The following is a 22,399-nucleotide window of genomic DNA, read 5'->3' as shown; positions in this document are numbered from 1 at the left end:
TCTCGCCATGCCCTCCCCTGTATCCTGCTGTCAAGCTAAAGGCAGCTTGTTACCTATCATACAAATTACATCCACACAACATTAGTTGACATTGTCCCGGTCCCTGCCACCTTATTAATCGAGAGAGCGATGTCTTTGTTGTGTATTTATACACTTGGCTAACTCAGCCGGCATTCAACCCACAGTCGGCATTCTCCCCCAGTCGACTTACTATTGACCCCGATCACAAATCTCAACTCCTCGCTTCCAGCTGCCACTTAGTCTTGTGTTCACCTTTAGCTGGGAGACCGTGCAGCTCATATCCATGACCACCACTGTTCCGCGGGGAATGTGCCGCACATGGAACTCAGTACCTGTATGAACTTGGCTACATTCTCGCCACTCGTTCATAAATGCACGTATTCACCGCTGCAGCCGCCATGTAGAGCGCAACATCAACAGCCTTGATGTCCCGGCAGTGAACAGCCTTTCAGATCAGTTTACAGATGGTTATCGAACAAGAAGTCATCTATGAAACATGAACTATTTTTTATGGCATGTTTGAGATCACCAACATTCTACAATAGTATTGATTATAAAATGCAGGAGATAGACTTCTTCAGCAGGTTGAGTGACTGTGCTATGTGCAACCTTCTCCAGTCCTCCACGCAGGTTATCAATCAATCATCGTATATGATAGGAAATAGTTTATGTGTCACACAGCCGTAAAAACCTGGATACATGCAATCAGGTTGGATTTCTCCACAAGGTTTAACACACTGGTGCATAACACAAGGTTTATGTGATACATAATGTTATATAGAGCGTATCACACAAAGTTTTACATGATACACAATGGTATACAAAGTGTATCACACAAGTTTTACGTGATACACAATTGTATATAGAGTGTATCACACAAAGTTTTACATGATACACAATGGTATCTAGAGTATCACACAAAGTTGTACATGATACACAATGTTATATAGAGCGTATCACACAAAGTTTTACATGATACACAATGGTGTATAGAGTGTATCACACAAAATTTTACATGATACACAATGGTATATAGAATGTATCACACAAAGTTTTACATGATACACAATGGTATATAGAGCGCATCACACAAAGTTTTACATGATACACAATGGTATATAGTGTATCACACAAAGTTTAACATGATACACACTGTTATATAGAGGGTATCACACAAAGTTTTACATGATACACAATGGTATAATGGAGTGTATCACAAAGTTTTACATGATACACAATGGTATATAGAGTGTATCACACAAAGTTTTACATGATACACAATGGTATATAGAGTATCACACAAAGTTTTACATGATACACAATGGTATATAGAGTGTCTCACACAAAGTTTTACATGATACACAATGGTATATAGAGTGTCTCACACAAAGTTTTACATGATACACAATGGTATGTAGTGTATCACACAATATTTTACATGATACACAATGGTATATAGAGTATCACAAAGTTTTACATGATACACAATGGTATATAGAGTATCATGCAAAGCTTTACATGATACACAATGGTATATAGAGTGTATAACAGTTTTACATGATACACAATGTTATATAGAGTGTATCACGCAAAGTTTTACATGATACACAATGTTATATAGAGTGTATCACACAAAGTTTTACATGATACACAATGGTATATAGAGTGTATCACACAAAGTTTTACATGATACACAATGGCATGTTGCAGCATGTCAGACAAACATAAAACGCTGTACATCTATGTACAATTCCATTGTTGAGTGTGACCTTTGTTACATGTCAGTTTATCCAGGAATGCGCAGAAACCATGACCATATACTGACGAACCAGAAAACAATCTACCAGTTGAGGTATAATCCAGATATCTACCACTTGAAATATACAGAGGTCAGAGGTCAGGATAGTTTACCACTCATAAAAGAATCTTTATATAACAGCACAAAGAATATAATGAGTAATGCCAACGACTACTCCCTTAAGGGGAGTTATATTGATGTTGAAATGAGCAATAACGGACCATATATCACGGTCGATATTGATTGTTATCTACAACACAAAGGACTACGCTATATCCACATTCTTGTCACCTTAGCGTCAACACGACAAGCATGTCTGCCAATCAATCAATGGAAAAATGAATTTACTTAAACCCTGAACAACAGTTGAAGAAATGGAAGAATTAAATATAAACTACAATAAATGTGTCTTGGAGAAATAGATTTGTTTAGACGAAACTTTTTACGGTTGATGTTATTTACACCAACACGAGATGAGTAGGATTGGAGGTGAGGCTAGCAGATCGTGGACAACCGTTAAGGGGTTTTGAAATACAGCCTTTTGACACGGTCAGACAAACAGTAAGATAATGTAGATCTGACTGAAACTTGTCACAAGGGTGTAATAAAGATTAAAGCCTGCTAAAACTCCTATAGTGAAGAGATATCACAACAGAAGCATACCTCTTTCAGGTATTTTACAATAGACTACCCTGATATATATCACACGCAGCTCTGTAATCAGCTCATATAAAACGACACACACACTCCAAACTCTCGATGTCAAAACTGATCTTCAAAATTACCCAGCAGGAATAACCATTACATTCTTGTAGTTTACATACATTTTATGTAATTTATCAAATTGTTTTTCTAAAACTAAAATTATATCATAAAACAATATACTCACATGCTTACAGTATACTTTAAATGTTTTCTTAAAATGACTAAATTAATTTGATTCGTTATTCGTTTTTGTAATGCATCCTAAATTTATTTATTGTTAAATGTTCACAAATATATCAATAATATACAAAAGAATGGATCACTCGGCATTTTCATACGACTGTGGTCAGTATACAAAATATAGCCTGTCCCACCATCCTTGACGGTCTATTTTTGTGAAGGACGGTCAATTAATTATGTAAGGCCGTCCTTTGGAAATATTTGAAAAAATAAACTTAACTTGTTGATTTTTTATTGTTTTAGTTTATGGGACTGGCTGTGTTTGTTCAAGAGTGGTCACTTTTTTGGACAGCCAGTCCTTGGACAGGCCACATTTCAAACCTATTTTATACACTGCAATAGTCAAACCAAGGCTGGGGGGGCTGAAATAGGCTTCCAATTAGGGATGTTCCTTAATTTAATTTGAGCAGTATAATCTCCAAAATGTTACAAAAAAGTAGCAAAACTGTCAGCATGTGGCTACTCAATTGCATCCATTTGGTATCTGCACTGCATATACTTTCCATGTGAACACACCGCCCTGTGTGTTTATCGCCTGTTGTTCTACTTGCCCCGCCACCGTAGCTCTAAGTTCACACATGGGTGTGTATCCCTCGTGAATAATTATAACATCATTGGCATGTAGATCAAACAGCAGATCACATATATAATGTTTGCCATGCAATACAGGGCTGTGAGCTGTCACTGTGCAGGAAGCTCACACAGACAGCCATATTTGTCTAGCCTAGTCAAACTTCAACAACTGTAAGTGATAAGACCGTGTGTACAAGTGTACATGATTAGACGAGTATCTCACTGACCCTTACACCTTGGGATGTTTATATCAGAAAGTATGATAAATAGCCCCTTGAACAGGCACTATGCCTGTGTATATTAAGATCTATCACCCTGGCGTAGCTTCAAGGAGGGGAAGACGACATGTAGCTACAAGCCTTAACAACTAGGTGTGTGGATCTTGTTGAACACCCAACTGCCAACTAGTACGAAGGTTATCACCCCTCCCCAAACAGCACAGTTATGGCCCAGGGCCTAGATTTAAGTTAATGAAGCTCTACTTATCTTAGCTAAGATACTCTAAGTTAATGTTAATGTATGGCACTTACGACTATCTTAGCGCTAAGAGAGCTTTGAAAATTTATATTATTGAATATTTATATAGCGCACATATCCACGCATTAGTGCATGCTCAAGGCGCTGGTATTTTTTCCCTCGATCATTGGATGTCAATCTCAACAGCACATCTATTATCAATCTCAACTCCCTGGGGATCATACAACTCTTGCTGCCACAAGGCGCACCGAGTTATTGCGGCTTTCCCATTCTTACGAGGTACCCATTCACAGCTGGGTGGACTGGGACACATAGTCACAGTACTTTGTCCAAGTTCACTGCACGTTGCTGTACCCACAACTAGGTGTTTGCACGTATTCATGCGGCCCCCATCTGGTCATACACCATTGGATTTGTGGGTTCTTTTAAGTGCACAGAGTTGTGTACTGTACACTAGGGGTTGTGACAACACTGAAAGAGTCTGCACACAAAGTTGACTCCATGGATATCTTAAAGGAATGACGTCTTTATTTGGGAAATAGCTCCAAGCTAGTGAGCCGGAGTTCCATTCCAACAAATCAGTTTTTAGCTCAAAGATTTTTGAAAAGTCCATATTCCAAATGATTAAAATTTATTTTCAATTCATGAACAAAACGTTTGAACTGTTGACAAGAAGGGAATCTGTAACATGTACCAATGGGGTAAAAAGGAAAAAAACTATTCGTGTAATCGCATTCCGCAAGATCAAAGAGATTGTGAAGGCTAGTCAATTTCTGGCCTCTCATGCTAGGAGTCGGATTCATTGGACCGATACGATCCCCAATATGGATTAAGCATGGGACACAAAAGAGCTCGATAACATTCACCCAAGTGCTGTAAACAGTTAATGAAAGCTTGTGGTCCATGTACACACATAATCACTACCTGGCTGATTTGGCATTGCCATGAGGGACAGATCCTGAACAGATCACCAACAGACCTTGCTGCATTGAATCCTGTATTGAAAAATCCAACACACCTCTTTTCTCCCTGCTTTGTAGGCTTCTGCCCTGGCCATGAGACAACATTTCCTTGATCTGACCCTGGCCATGAGACAAAATTTCCTTGATCTGACCCTGGCCATGAAACAACATTTCCTTGATCTGACCCTGGCCATGAAACAACATTTCCTTGATCTGACCCTGGCCATGAGACATTTCCACATCTGACCCACAAACAAAACCTGTATCACAAACTAGAAACATCAGTTTCACCTCTGCCATGAAACAACATTTCACTTATCTCACCTCTGCCATAAGACAACATTTCACTGATCTGACCCTGGCCATGAGACAACATTTCGACGATCTCACCTCTGCCATGAGACAATATTTCGACGATCTCATCTCTGCCATGAGTCAATATTTCACTGATCTCACCTCTGCCATGAGACAACATTTCGATGATCTCACCTCTGCCATGAGACAACATTTCGATGATCTCACCTCTGCCATGAGACAACATTTCGATGATCTCACCTCTGCCATGAGACAACATTTCGATGATCTCACCTCTGCCATGAGACAACATTTCGATGATCTCACCTCTGCCATGAGACAATATTTCGATGATCTCACCTCTGCCATGAGACAATATTTCCCTGATGTCCCCTCTGCCATGAGACAACTTTACTCTGGTCTCACCTCTGCCATAAGACAACATTTAACTGATATACATCTGACCCACAAACAAAACCTGTATCTCCAACAAGAAATGTCAGTCTGTACCCAGGATCTCTAGGTGATAAATAAGCTGCCATGTTTCTAACCCCACCAGTCTGACCCTGGAACACACTGACAGCCATTTACAAATTACTTGTGTTCTTGTGCTGACAGACAGGCTATAATTATTCAAACATACTTTCAATCTTTTCAAAATATTTCAAGACAAATCTTATCACTAACCATGGTAGGAATGCTTGGTGAAGATTTGGCAACACCCAAATCTATTTATTACAAATCAAAAACCGTCAGCATTCTTCTGGAACATCTACAAAGAGGAGACCATCCATTATTTCATCAATTCCCTCCCACATGGTGAATGCTCTACTCCTGTCACCTCCACTCCACCATCAACACAGAGCCAGATTAGCCTGTGTTAATGTCAAGAACTGATATTCCACCTCTAGCTGTTAACCTTAGTATACTCACCACATCAGGTGTCACATATCTCATCAAGTGTCACATATCTCGTGTGACATGAACAGAGAAACATGTTGACACGCCCATAATACACCCGCTTCATAACGCAGTTATAGCCTGCCCAATTGTATGACTTCTTACAGCTTATTGTGCTCTCATACTCTATGCGAGTCGGTCTCACAGTCAGGGTCTGCATACTTACTCCCTTCTATTCTCCTCCACGACAGGACACTGAACCGACCAGCAAACACTCAGCTACAACCCCGATCTTTTTATCCACAATGTTTAACAAGCTATGGAGCTGCATGGATAATCCATGAAGGCTAGTTGTGTAGGTCAGTTCTGAAAACAAATCATGGAGGCCAGTCGTGTAGGCCGGTTGTGTATGCTGGTCATGTAGACCTATCGTGTAGGCATGTTGCGTCGGCTGGTCGTGTAGGCCTGTAGTGTAGGTATGTTGTGTAGGCCTGTCGTGTAGGCCAGTTGTGCAGGCATGTTGTGTAGGTCTGTCGTGTAGGCCAGTTGTGGAGGTTTGTCATGTAGGCCTGTTGTGTAGGCCAGTTGTGCAGGCATGTTGTGTAGGTCTGTCGAGTAGGCCAGTTGTGTAGGTTTGTCATGTAGGCCTGTTGTGTAGGCCTGTTGTGCAGGCCTGGCGTGTAGGCCAGTTGTGTGGGCATGTTTTGTAGGCCTGGCATGTAGGCCAGTTGTGTAGGTCTGTCGTATAGGCCTGTTGTGTAGGCTGGTCGTGCAGGCCTGTCATTAGGCCAGTCGTGAAGGCCTGTCTTGTAGGCCAGCCGTAAAGGCAATTCAATGGAATCAAGTTCGGGAACAAAAAACGTTTACCATGTTGTCAATAATGCAAATCTTTTCTGAATCCATTTAGTACATAACTGAAAATATATAGATTAGAAGCAAGACTTGATGTTGTTTATGGCCCCTAATGACTGATGAGCTGTAGAGAGATTTAGCAAGATAAAACCAAGCTGTGGCTGTTGGTGATGTTGTGAATGTGATGGCAACTGCTGTTACTGATGATGCAGCTCTTGTGAAATAGACAAACCATGCCACTGTCACAGACTGGCCAAAGGTTGGCTGATTTCAGATGCACATTATGATTCTTGATAGTGATTTATATGCTGGGGTATAACATGCGCTGTCTGACAGCAGGTAGACTGATTATCTCGCTGAGTGACAGAAGAGAGTGTAAACAAGCAGATCTCAGCAGTCACTGTTTTAGCATGGCCTCGCAGCACACCGATACCCACCCTCCATGCTAAACAGCACACAGAGTACAATGTGCAACACAGCTCATATAGCGATCATTCCCCGTTATCCTGTACGCAGCATACACGACAGCATGAAGTCTCTGCTACAGCGTTGTCTGGAGTATAAGCTGATTATATCCTGCCTAGAATAAAACATCTCAGTCTCCATGGGCCCTGCTGAACACACATTGTTCTACATAAGTCAATCAAAGCTTGCGTCTAAGCTACACTTAGTGCGTACATGTTCGAATGTAAGTGGCTGTATGTGGTGATACTACAGTGTGGGACCTTCTGTCCCTGGAATGTGAAACTACACAATGTCTTCAGGAGAACTGAGTACTACTGTGTTTTAGAGGCGTTACAAAGTAGTTGGGTCATGATTCAATACGTATCCATGTATCACTGGTGCCATATGATAGGAAACAGTACCTCTGTTGTATAACTCTGTGTTGAACCACAACCCTGAATCATTTGGTTTTAAAGTTTAAGGACTGAAGATTACATAATGCAGAAAGAAGAAGGCAAGAAGAAAATCTGTGTAAGCTAAATCTGTTATTTCCCACTTATTTAACACCACTATAACTTGTAAAAGTATCGAGGTCATGACACAGGGTTTGTAGAACAATGTATCATGGGTCACACATCGGAACACAATAATGCATTGATAAACCACTCGCTGTGATCCACGTCAAGGTACATCTGTGACACAGGTCCATGACAGGGTACATCTGTCACACAGGTCCAAGACAGGGTACATCTGTGACACAGGTCCATGACAGGGTACATATGTGATACAGGTCCATGACAGGGTCCATGTGATACAGGTCCATGTCATACATCTGTGATACAGGTCCATGACAGGGTACATCTGTGTACAGATCCATGACAGGTCCATGATACAAGGTCAATGACAGGGTACATCTGTGATACAGGTCCATGTCAGGGTACATCTGTGATACAGGTCCATGACAGGGTACATCTGTGATACAGGTCCATGACAGGGTACATCTGTGATACAGGTCCATGTCAGGGTACATCTGTGATACAGGTCCATGACAGGGTACATCTGTGATACAGGTCCATGACAGGGTACATCTGTGATACAGGTCCATGACAGGGTACATCTGTGATACAGGTCCATGACAGGGTACATCTGTGATACAGGTCCATGTCAGGGTACATCTGTGATACAGGTCCATGTCAGGGTACATCTGTGATACAGGTCCATGACAGGGTACATCTGTGATACAGGTCCATGTCAGGGTACATCTGTGATACAGGTCCATGACAGGGTACATCTGTGATACAGGTCCATGACAGGGTACATCTGTGATACAGGTCCATGTCAGGGTACATCTGTGACACATCCATGACAATCTGTGACACAGGTCCATAACAGGGTACATCTGTGACATCTGTGACACAGGTCCATAGGGTACATCTGTGATACAGGTGATGGGTCCATAACAGGGTACATCTGTGACACAGGTCCATGTTCAGGGTACAGGGTCCATGACAGGGTACATCTGTGACACAGGTCCATGACAGGGCATACATCTGTCAGGGTACATCATACAGGTCCATGACAGGGTACATCTGTGACACAGGTCCATGTCAGGGTACATCTGTGACACAGGTCCATGACAGGGTACATCTGTGACACAGGTCCATAACAGGGTACATGTGACACAGGTCCATCTGTGACAGGTCCATGTGGGTACATCACACAGGTCCATGACAGGGTGTGCATACATCTGTGACACAGGTCCATGTCAGGGTACATCTGTGATACAGGTCCATGTCAGGGTACATCTGTGACACAGGTCCATGTCAGGGTACATCAGTGATACAGGTCCATGACAGGGTACATCTGTGACACAGGTCCATGTCAGGGTACATCTGTGATACAGGTCCATGTCAGGGTACATCTGTGATACAGGTCCATGTCAGGGTACATCTGTTACACAGGTCCATGACAGGGTACATCTGTGATACAGGTCCATGACAGGGTACATCTGTGACACAGGTCCATGTCAGGGTACATCTGTGACACAGGTCCATGTCAAGGTACATCTGTGACCCAGGTCCATGTCAGGGTACATCTGTGACCCAGGTCCATGTCAGGTTACATCTGTGATACAGGTCCACGTCAGAGCTCCACTAAGAACAGGTCTGTAACTACATATCCTGCATGTTTCCTTAACCTCCTCCCCATTTCCTGGTTCCTGGATGAGTCGAGTGGGGAGGGGCAGAGCCCCCCTTGAGGAGGGGGAACAGATGCAGGACAGACCACCCCCAGGTGTGCAACATCTGCTCCTGGACAACAAGCCTCCACATATGGGCCATACAAAAGAATATTATTCAGATGTGCTGTAATGAAATTATCGCAACAGGGCTTGACAAAACACCCATTTGATGGAACTTTATTTTATGGCTTTTTAAGTAGCAAGGAAATTTGGCATCAATATTTTCTTAAACACATTGATGCTAAACATATCACATTAACATCACAACACATATTTTATAAGTTTGGAATCGGGAATTTCAACAGAAACTGAAAAGGGTTTTATATTCTTCTGAAAGTATCAAAATAAATGCCATCATTATAAAGTCTTTGAATGGCCGATAGAAGTGATTGACATAAAAGGTGAAGGTTTATGGATGTCAACTTCAGTAATATAAGGAACATGACGTTTCAGAGTACAAGTGTAAATTGTTACTCCATCATCAAGTGAATGACCTACTTCCTTGTTTTCATTCACCTAAAAGGTCCCTCGTATTACAGAAGTTGGCGTCAATAAACTCTTACTTTTCACCACACGGTTTCTGGGAGGACCATAACACTTAATCCAAACTCTTGACTACGAAGTGAATCAATAGTAATCTAGCTGATGTTACAGTAGAATTAATTACAGTAGAACAAAGGGACCAATTCAGGTAGAACATGACTCGGGGACCAAGTCAGGTAGAACACAACTCAGGGACCAAGGCAGGTAGAACATGACTCGGGGACCAAGTCAGGTAGAACACAACTCAGGGACCAAGGCAGGTAGAACATGACTCGGGGACCAAGGCAGGTAGAACACAACTCGGGGAACAAGTCAGGTAGAACATGACTCGGGGACCAAGGCAGGTAGAACATGACTCGGGGACCAAGGCAGGTAGAACATGACTCGGGGACCAAGGCAGGTAGAACATGACTCGGGGACCAAGGCAGGTAGAACATGACTCGGGGACCAAGGCAGGTAGAACACAACTTGGGGACCGAGGCAGGTAGAACACGACTCGGGGACCAAGGCAGGTAGAACATGACTCGGGGACCAAGGCAGGTAGAACATGACTCGGGGACCAAGGCAGGTAGAACACAACTTGGGGACCGAGGCAGGTAGAACACGACTCGGGGACCAAGGCTGGTAATGCAACCCCAGGGCAATACTCGGAAGGAGCTTGGCAAGTAACACAGGTCAAACGTCAGCCAAACAAAACAAACAAGGCAAATGAGATCCACTCCTTGTCAAGCAGGCAGCCAGCCATGACTTACACTGGCACATTGACACTGCAAAATTCCTCACCTGTCTTCAACACTGATTATCCTGGCACTTTAGTAGATCCAAGTAATTATCAGCAGCATCTACTCCTGGCAGAGTGTGGAGCTACAGGACTGACCCTTGACCTCTCCCGGTGGGACTGAACACACTTGGGTCAGTTCTGGACTCATCTATAACACACATCCAAACTGTCGATCCACTCAGCCACCTCACATTCACTTCCTACACTGGGGGAAACAGGATTCAACTTCCTTCCAACACTAATCCAATGGTAATATCCAGCTCTCCTCCAACACTGACTGAAACGGTAATATCCAGCTAATATACCTCCTCACCTCGCTGGATCTCAAAATATCCCACACCAAGCAATTGATAAGCAAGCGATTTTAAACCAAGCTGTATCCCACAGGAGTTAGGGAATTATGAGCAGATATATCCTGGCAAGTCTCATTCAGTATTCCCTGGAATCACAGCACTGAAACTCAAATGTCCTGAGCGCAGCCGAGGGTCTCCAGCTCCTCGCCTGTCAGTCTGCTCACTGACCCACCACTAAGTTGTAGCCTCATACAACAGCCTGCATTCCATGTCAACACTAGCAATTAACTCCTTCTTTCACCTCGCTGGCCGGCAGCCGCAACTCTCCTCGGGCATTGAGGACCAGGATTTCACCACCTTCCCAACAAGCTCCTTTGTGTCCACCTCACACAGGGAAACACAAACACCCAGCTGACGACTAGTTGCAATTCATTACCACAACGCAGCTCTCCAAGTCTCTAAACAAAGGGAACTTCACTCAATCCTGCTGTATATTAAGTTAGAGAAATTCCCCACTGATATCTCTGCCCGTCTGCTTAGTCCACTTGCCTTCTCTCTGATTGCCTCGACTTTCAACAGCAAACCCGTCTGCTTTGCTCCACACTCTCACCTGTGACCCCTGAGGGAAGGTGACCTCTGACCCGTGACCTCACTAGCATGCATGCTTTCTCAGGTACAAATCCCTTGTGTTAGCGGCTTTATTGCCTCATAAAGGACATAGCAGGTCCTTCCTGCCACCCTGCTCACAGCCACAAGATGAAGGGGGAAACTGCCGTGTGATTACACCAGCACCAACAAAGGAAAAGTCCCTCTGATCAATAAAACGTAATCATTTTTTCATTTGATGCTTAGTACTTCTATTAGGCAAATATATCTCAATAAATCACATCTGCTAAAAGGCATACTGCTCTTAACGTAACCCTCTCCACAATCAGACAGAAATATTGTTCTGTATATGTAAAAATATGCTGTTAAAATAAAGCACTGAAGAATAACTGAAGTATAGCATAGTCCCTCACTATAAGGACAGACATGGACATCAAAGGCAGATTCCCAATCCTGCATTATAATGAGGTGGTATGAACATCAGTCTGACAGGTTTGTGCATAGCTAATTGCTCGTTCTACACTTAAGTGAAAAGCCCAAGACAGTAATGGATGAACAGATCTGAATCCAAACAGGCAATATTGTCAGAAGTGCTGTCAAAGAAGTGCTGTACCATATCAAAACTCCCATGAAGTGTAAAAACAGGCATTGTCACAAGCACATTTCACACAGCTGGCCAATATATATTTATTCATATCAAAACTCCCATGAAGTGTGAATACCAACCTGATATTGACTGCAATCAACACAATGGATGACGCACTGCACTGAATAATAATGTATAATGTTTCAGACTGAACGAATATTAAGTTAATGAATTATATATATCATAGGCTTTGACAAACATCAAGTGTGTTTAACTACAAAATTGAGCATCACAATAGTTGATCATATTATCCATAAATATTTTCTCCACTAATACAATTAAAACACTGAACATAAGGTCTACATTATAAACATGTGTATACATGGAATTTGGTAATTTCAAGGATTTACTGTATACAACCGGGAACAGCCACCAAAGCTCCAGATAAGATTTAGCTCATGTGGGTACTGTACCCACTGTATTTTTTTGGAGTGGGTACATGTATTATGAATGTTGAGTGGGTATTTCATTTTCCGTTACCCACTGCTTTCAAATATATGCGTATTTCAGTCATTTTACTCACCTAAGTATATGTCATTGAGTAAGTTTACTAAGCAGGTATGTTCTGCCTTATGTCATACCTAATCAAAACCAACTTAAATATAATGGAAATGATTTCATAAAGAGTCACTCATCCTATACTGACAGTACAACACTAGTCCTATACTAACAGTACAACTTGATAGCAATCGATGTCTTTTTCATTACGCGAGCGGTTTTTATAAATATATTCCGTAGGCATTTGTTTTAAACATTTTGGTATCTAACATTTTAAATGCGTATTTGGTACGCAACAATTATTTTTTCAATGCGTAATTGGAAATTTTCTATGCGTATTTTACCCGGATACGCAGCTTATCTGGGCCTCTGAGCCACATTGAAATGACACTTGTGATATAATATGTTAAACCCTACTCAGTCGCTCTTAAATTGAACTGAAACTTGGAGCTCGAGTATAGAAAATCTTGCGTGAACACTCTGTGCATTACACCATCGATTGTATTTCTTATCAGAACAGAAATATCAGATAAATCATAGGTACATGTTTAATTATTCAAATGTTCAATCATTAATACTCTAACTCTTCCAATGAGCTTACTGTGGAAATTATTTGCATCAAATTTGAATTTGTATGCTTATGGGATTCAATCCTGTTTGTCCGGACGAGCCTAATTTCTTTAAAATATCACAGCACTAATCCCCTCCAGTTCTGCCATGACATGGCTCCGGGCTCCAGGCTCCGGGCTCCAGCTGACACCAGCTGCACGCAGTCTGTCATGTACGACGATAGATAATTATATTTTATACAGTCATTATTCACAATGAATTTCCCCATGACCAATAAAACAAACCTATTAATCATAAAAAAATGCCCACAATTCATAAACACATGGATGGTAATTTCAATACTTGACAATATCTTCTCCTAAATATTACAGCAATATTTCTGGTTTGTGTTGTTCCAAGTCCGGGGTAACAGATGTAGATTTGATGCCTCCAGGAGGTGTCCAGGTCACAAAGACCTCGTTGACAGCTGATACGTTGGGGAATATCAGGAATATAGGTATATATCATTACCATATACAGCGATAAAAAAATGGAGGACGAAACTCACACCAGAAATATCAATACATCTCGTCAAACAGTCTCATCTGTTTAAATAAACATTAATGGCCATGATTCACATAACAGAAGGTGAGGTGAAATTGAGTTTAACGTTGTACTTAAGAATATTTCGCTCATATGACGACGCGCATGCATGTGTATGTGCGGCTGCTTGTACTAGCCCAGACTGAAGCTGGTTTTATAGTGCTAGCCCACTGAGATACCATGCCGCAGTGAAGCATGAATACCCCACTCAGACACATTATACTGACTCCGAGCCAACCAGTCCTTGTTGTACCCATTAATGCCGAGCATCAGACAGGGACCAACAAGTACCATATTTTAACGTCTTTTGGTATGACGCGGTCGGGGATCGAACCCGCGACCTTCTGCTCGCTGGGCGGACGCTCTAACCACTACACCACGGAGGCGGTCTTTACAGAAGCAAATAACTCTGACCAGATAACCTATACCAATGTGAGATTAAATTCAAAGCCCCAACTTAACACTAAGACACACGCAGAGTTACCTCCCTTAGGCATGGCAGGATCCTGTTGGTTGTAGGTAATATCCTGATTCCACCTAATGCTGACTGTCTGGAAGCGGTAAACAAGACCTGTATCTCTCAACGTTCAAGTTTAAATGGAGCTAACAAGGAAATGTGTTTTAAATTCTATAATGGCGTCTTCTATCGAAATCAGGTGTCCATGTCTCACATTCTCACTCAATTTAAAACAAAACACTGAAAGTTTCAAACCCAAACAATATCGCTTGCTAAATGCAAAGCTATCAAAATGATATAGACTGCCAGTTTGAAATGAATTGTGCCCAAACCTTCCCAGCAGAATCTCGGGCAAATTTATAACAATCACAAATAAGCATTGTCCTATTTCTGTACCACAATATATGCACAACCAACCACATGGTTTATAGGACCAATCACAGATTATTTAACGGTATTAAAGAATTTCCATTTAGCTTGAAGAATGGAAACTCGCAAGCCAAAAATTGCTCATGTCTTTGAAAGTTAAAGTCAAATCTTGTCTCTCTCAGTCTCTCACTCATCACGCAGACATATTCGGATGTAACGACAATGCAAAGCTCAGGTTGTCAAAAAACTGTATGAATATATATTCCTGTACAGGTATCAGTCTCGCAATATGCATTGCAATATTCTGGGAGCTAAATTGTCATTGTCACTGACTGTCGCTGATTGTACAGGCAGCTTCATGCTGAAATATAAATCACTCAACATGGTCTCACATGAAAAGACCCAATGCTGCCCTTCTTTTGAGAATCAAATTTGTACAGAAACAGCCTTTTCTACAAAGTCTCATCCTTGTGAATTTCCCCTTTTCTGATCTAAGATAAATAATTGTAACAGCTTGTTAAAAACTTCACCCAAACTGTTCGTACATTGTGCGACATTATCTGTTTTCGGAGTGCCGTGTTTATCGTGATTACTCACACTATAATACAAGGTGTGACGTCAGACAAACATTATGTATACTCAGCTGATGTCTGGCTTTTTAAATAAAGTTGTTTATAAAAGGTGATGACTTGTTTCAGAATTTTTCCTGTGATTAGCAAAGAAATAAAGAATATAACTAAAGCTTCAAAACCCCATGATGCTATGATGTAAAGTATGTTGCTCTAGTACAATACAAAGAACCTATTGTGCCCTAGCACAACACAAGGAACCTGCTGTGCTCCAGCACAACACAAGGATCCTGCTATGCTCCTACACAACACAAGGACCCTGTTCTGTTGTAACACAACGCAAGGACCCTGATCTGCTCTAACACAACACAAGAACCCTGCTCTGCTCCAACACAAGGACCCTGTTCTGTTCTAACACAACACAAGGACCCTGATCTGCTCTAACACAACACAAGGACCCTGCTCTGCTCTAACATAACACAAGAACCCTGCTCTGCTCCAACACAAGGACCCAGTTCTGTTCTAACACAACACAAGGACCCTGATCTGCTCTAACACAACACAAGGACCCTGATCTGCTCCAACACAACACAAGAACCCTGCTCTGCTCCAACACAAGGACCCAGTTCTGTTCTAACACAACACAAGGACCCTGATCTGCTCTAACACAACACAAGGACCCTGCTCTGCTCTAACATAACACAAGAACCCTGCTCTGCTCCAACACAAGGACCCAGTTCTGTTCTAACACAACACAAGGACCCTGATCTGCTCTAACACAACACAAGGACCCTGATCTGCTCTAACACAACACAAGGACCCTGATCTGCTCTAACACAACACAAGGACCCTGATCTGCTCTAACACAACACAAGGACCCTGATCTGCTCTAACACAACACAAGGACCCTGCTCTGCTCCAACACAAGGACCCTGTTCTGTTCTAACACAACACAAGGACCCTGCTCTACTCTAACACAACACAAGGACCCTGTTCTGTTGTAACACAACACAAGAACCCTGATCTGCTCTAACATAACACAAGGACCCTGTTCTGCTCCAACACAAGGACCCTGTTCTGTTCTAACACAACACAAGGACCCTGCTCTACTCTAACACAACACAAGGACCCTGATCTGCTCTAACACAACACAAGGACCCTGTTCTGCTCTAACACAACACAAGGACCCTGATCTGCTCTAACACAACACAAGGACCCTGCTCTGCTCTAACATAACACAAGGACCCTGTTCTGCTCCAACACAAGGACCCTGTTCTGTTGTAACACAACACAAGGACCCTGCTCTACTCTAACACAACACAAGAACCCTGATCTGCTCTAACATAACACAAGGACCCTGTTCTGCTCCAACACAAGGACCCTGCTCTGCTCTAACATAACACAAGAACCCTGCTCTGCTCTAACATAACACAAGGACCCTGATCTGCTCCAACACAAGGACCCTGTTCTGTTCTAACACAACACCAGGACCCTGCTCTGCTCTTACACAAAACAAGGAACCTGCTCTGCTCCAACCCAACACCAGGAACCTGATCTGCTCTAACACAAGGAACCTGCTCTGCACAACACAAGGAACCTGCTCTGCTCTAGCACAACTCAAGGACCCTGATCTGCTCCAACCCAACACAAGGAACCTGCTGTGCTCCAACCCAACACAAGGAAACTGCTCTGCTCCAAAACAACACAAGGACCCTGATCTACTCCAGCACAACACAAGGACCCTGCTCTGCTCCAACCCAACACAAGGAACCTGCTCTGCTCCAACCCAACTCAAGGACCCTGATCTGCTCCAACCCAACACAAGGAAACAGCTCTGCTCCAACACAACACAAGGACCCTGCTCTACTTAAGCACAACACAAGGATCCTGCTGTGCTCTAGCACAACACAAAGATCCTGCTCTGCTCCATCACAACACAAGGACCCTGCTCTGCTCCAACACAACACAAGGACCCTGCTCTGCTCCAACACAACACAAGGATCCTGCTGTTCTCTAGCACAACACAAAGATCCTGCTCTGCTCCATCACAACACAAGGACCCTGCTATCCTCCAGCACAACGCAAGGATCCTGCTCTGCTTGATTGAGCACGGTCCCAGCTGTGCTCCACAGGAGATGGTCAAACAATAGTAACACAATAAACACACAATAAACAAACAATAAACACACAGTTTGTTTCCTAGTAAGCTGCTCTTGCGGCCTGTTTCACAGCTTGTGGTCTGTCCGTATCACCAGAAACAAATAAATAGGTCTGTGTGTTCAATATACCTCCTTTCATCTTTCATAAGCTTACAATACAGTTAAATCAGAGGAAATAGGCTGTGCTGGCCGACTGTGTATAACATCGCCTCAATTGCCAATAAAACTCCCATGAATTGACAGTGACTAGACAATGGCACCCAGGTTAGGACCTTACAAATGTTGAATGTGAATGCTTTATTGCAAATAATAAAACTAAATGACACAGAAAAAAGCTTATTACATCAATTTCATGGATATGGCGCTGGAGAAATACAGTACGATATGGAACACTTCGACGGGCGAATATGTATTTCATATGTAATGTCTATGAATTTTCATCACAGGCTGATGATTTAGGTGCAGAGTTCAGAATATTTCTCGACGTGGCAAACAAAAACATTTTCGGCCTTCACATTTTTATATTAGTTTTACATTTTGATAACATCTCATAATTGAATATTGGTGCAGTGCATAAAATATATTCATAAACGCCCAGGGAATACATCATCAACTATTTCTGCACCATTGACTGTCATATTGAAATACACCCGGACATATGATCTCATACATTATCGGAATAATTCCTGCAACAACGCCATCTACACCACTCTGCCATGAACACATGCACAAACATGCACACACATGCATGCATGCATCACAGCAAACAGTCTAAGAATCCCCCCACTCTGTGCCTGAATTCTGTCCCATGAAAGAATCCACTGATCAACACAATGTCCCTACTCGGAGTATTCACACTGCTTCCAAACCCAATATTTGACAATGTAATGTGCGAGTTGTCTACGATCATGGTCGCCCTCATAACGGCAATATAATTCCATGTTTTATAGCGCCAGTGCACCTCGCTTAATGATGATATAATGCAAGTGCTTGCTATTTGAAATCCTTCTCTGCATAAATGACAAAATAATGGCCATGTTTTATAGAATCTCCTACCCTGAATAATATAACTGCCACAATGCTGGGGATTTGAATTAAAGCCTTTGCCCCAGTCAGGCACAGAGCCAGGCTACATGGACAGAGCTTACATGTCATCGGATTTCAACTGGAATCGATACGGTTGAATTCGTTAGTGTATCAGTGGAGTCAAAAAAGAAGAAATATGTTCAGTACATAATACTTAATGAAAGGGTTTTCACTACACAAGGCTCCATTACATCTACTTCATTAAACACAGCTTCAGTAACGCTCCTTGTTGGCTGGATGAAGCAAAGATGAACAAAAGCCCATGCTGAGTTTATATTTCATTACCAAACAGTTACACATCGAAATGAGCCAACTTGTAAAACATCCAAATTCATTTCTTGTATTTTTGTTGCAACAGATGCAAGAAAATCCAGTAATTTATCACATAACTGTAAAAATCAATGAATAGCGCAGACATCCCACTGCTAACAAAGAAAGCAGAAAAAAAAAATAAACTGATATTTGTGACATAAAACCTTACAGCGCTGCACATGCTTAAATTCAGTGAGCAAAGGGAGACAACTCCAACTTGCTTGATCCCACTCACAAGTGCCCCTTTCCTTGCAGAGGCTGTGTGGAGATAGATAAGCCCTATTAGATGCACCATTGTTTCATGTGTAACATTGTGATAACCTCCTGGCTGTGCTTTGCCTTCTACTGATGAAGAGCAGGATGTAACCACGGAAACAGGATCTGCGTGGAAGACAAGGTCTGTGTTATAGCAGGTTACGCCACTTGAGCTCAGAAACTTGAGACGATACAGGGTCATACTGGCTGATGATGTCAATACAGGGTCATACTGGCTGATGATGTCAATACTGGGTCATACTGGCTGATGATGTCAATACAGGGTCATACTGGCTGATGATGTCAATACAGGGTCATACTGGCTGATGATGTCAATACAGGGTCATACTAGCTGATGACGTCAATACAGGGTCATACTAGCTGATGATGTCAATACTGAGTCATACTGGCTGATGATATCAATACAGGATCATACTGGCTGATGATGTCAATACAGTGTCATATTGGCTGATGATGTCAATACAGGGTCATACTGGCTGATGATGTCAATACAGGGTCATACTGGCTGATGATGTCAATACACTGGGTCATGATGTCTACAGGGTCTGATGATGTCAATACAGGGTCATACTGGCTGATGATGTCAATACAGGGTCATACTGGCTGATGATGTCAATACAGGATCATACTGGCTGATGATGTCAATACTCATACTGATGATGTCAATACAGGGTCATACTGGCTGATGATGTCAATACAGGGTCATACTGGCTGATGATGTCAATACAGGGTCATACTGGCTGATGATGTCAATACAGGGTCATACTGATGATGTCAATACAGGGTCATACTGATGATGTCAATACAGGGTCATACTGGCTGATGATGTCAATACAGGGTCATACTGGCTGATGATGTCAATACAGGGTCATACTGGCTGATGATGTCAATACAGGGTCATACTGGCTGATGATGTCAATACAGGGTCATACTGGCTGATGATGTCAATACAGGGTCATACTGGCTGATGATGATGTCAATACAGGGTCATACTGGCTGATGATGTCAATACAGGGTCATACTGGCTGATGATGTCAATACAGGGTCATACTGGCTGATGATGTCAATACAGGGTCATACTGGCTGATGATGTCAATACAGGGTCATACTGGCTGATGATGTCAATACAGGGTCATACTGGCTGATGATGTCAATACAGTGGTCATACTGGCTGATGATGTCAATACTCATACTGGCTGATGATGTCAATACAGGGTCATACTGGCTGATGATGTCAATACAGGGTCATACTGGCTGATGATGTCAATACAGGGTCATACTGGCTGATGATGTCAATACAGGGTCATACTGGCTGATGATGTCAATACAGGGTCATACTGGCTGATGATGTCAATACAGGGTCATACTGGCTGATGATGTCAATACAGGGTCATACTGGCTGATGATGTCAATACAGGGTCATACTGGCTGATGATGTCAATACAGGGTCATACTGGCTGATGATGTCAATACAGGGTCATACTGGCTGATGATGTCAATACAGGGTCATACTGGCTGATGATGTCAATACAGGGTCATACTGATGATGTCTGATGATGTCAATACAGGGTCATACTGGCTGATGATGTCAATACAGGGTCATACTGGCTGATGATGTCAATACAGATGATGTCATACTCATACTGATGATGATGTCAATACAGGGTCATACTGGCTGATGATGTCAATACAGGGTCATACTGGCTGATGATGTCAATACAGGGTCATACTGGCTGATGATGTCAATACAGGGTCATACTGGCTGATGATGTCAATACAGGGTCATACTGGCTGATGATGTCAATACAGGGTCATACTGGCTGATGATGTCAATACAGGGTCATACTGGCTGATGATGTCAATACAGGGTCATACTGGCTGATGATGTCAATACAGGGTCATACTGGCTGATGATGTCAATACAGGGTCATACTGGCTGATGTCAATACAGGGTCATACTGGCTGATGATGTCAATACAGGGTCATAGTAGCTGATGATGTCAATACAGTATCATACTGGCTGATGTCAATACTGAGTCATACTGACTGATGATGTCAATACAGGGTCTTACTGGCTGATGTCAATACTGAGGCATACTGGCTGATGTCAGTGCCAGGTGGATTTCACAGAGAGACAAGGTACTTGGGACATACACTGCTCCCAAATCCCCACAAGGGTTACAATTGGGGTTTTCTCCTTTCATGGCGATCAAATACATCAAAGTGACGACCACACTAAGCCACCTTGCCTCCACTTTATCATCAGAACAGCGAGCATGGTAAAGCAGGAACCCTTTCTGCCCCGGAATCTTCGCTAGCTCATTGCAACGTAGATATTGAGACACTCTCAACAATGTGTCGCTCTGTGCGGTACAACTATCTGCTGTCTGTTTATCCAATATGCCTGCACCTCACCACTGACATCTGCTCGTCATAAAACATGTCTGCCACCACAGGAGCTTCACATGCAATGCATGCTGGGAGATTTCTGTTCACCTCCCTTGTGACAGGTTGGGATGATTCGGAATTCAGAATATACCCACTGGGGGACAAAACATCAAGTGTTTCACATTTTATGGCCGTCGTAAAAACAGGAAGAGACATTTACACAGCAATTATGAATGCAGAAGGCAATACATTTCAGGAGGAAATGCTTGTGGGAAGAAATCTAACAACAAAGATTTGGTTAAAACAGCATGTTGTTATGTTTCTTAGATCAACAGTACTCAGTGTTTCACAATGTTGCCTAGATCTGCAGATCAATGTGAACATCTATGTTGGCTAGATCTGCAGAATGTGAACCTCTATGTTTCCTAGATCTTCAGATCAGTGTGAGCCTTTATGCTTCCTAGACCTGAAGATCAATGTGAACCTCTTTGTTTCCTACACCTGCAGATCAATGTGAACATCTATGTTTCCTAGATCTGCAGATCAATCTGAGTTACTACGTTTCCTAGATCTGCAGATCAGTTTTTCCTAGACCCGCAGATCAATGTGAGCCTCTCTGTTTCCTAGACCTGCAGATCAATGTGAACCTCTGTTTCCTAGATCTGCAGATCAATGTGAGTCTCTACATTTCCTAGATCTGCAGATCAGTGTGTTTCCTAGACCTGTAGATCAATGTGAGCCTCTATGTTTCCTAGACCT

The 22,399-nt window shown here is 42.4% G+C and overlaps 1 protein-coding gene and 1 long non-coding RNA gene across 2 annotated transcripts in view; one reads left to right on the top strand and one right to left on the bottom strand.

Moving 5' to 3' along the window:
* The window catches only part of LOC124279647 (arginine-glutamic acid dipeptide repeats protein-like), a 180,431-nt gene that overhangs the window by 99,271 nt on the left and 58,761 nt on the right, over positions 1-22,399 (bottom strand).
* On the top strand, positions 4,110-21,913 carry LOC124279668. The gene is made up of 3 exons (XR_006899438.1): positions 4,110-4,276; positions 6,525-6,533; positions 21,900-21,913. It is a non-coding gene; the product is annotated as an uncharacterized LOC124279668 (long non-coding RNA).

This window comes from Haliotis rubra, unplaced genomic scaffold, assembly GCF_003918875.1.
Source record: "Haliotis rubra isolate DU_JTF1 unplaced genomic scaffold, ASM391887v1 Scf254, whole genome shotgun sequence".
Classification (NCBI taxonomy): Eukaryota; Metazoa; Mollusca; class Gastropoda; order Lepetellida; family Haliotidae; genus Haliotis; species Haliotis rubra.
The sequence above is the reverse complement of the archived record's forward strand: the minus strand, read 5'-3'. Positions and strand labels throughout refer to the sequence as shown.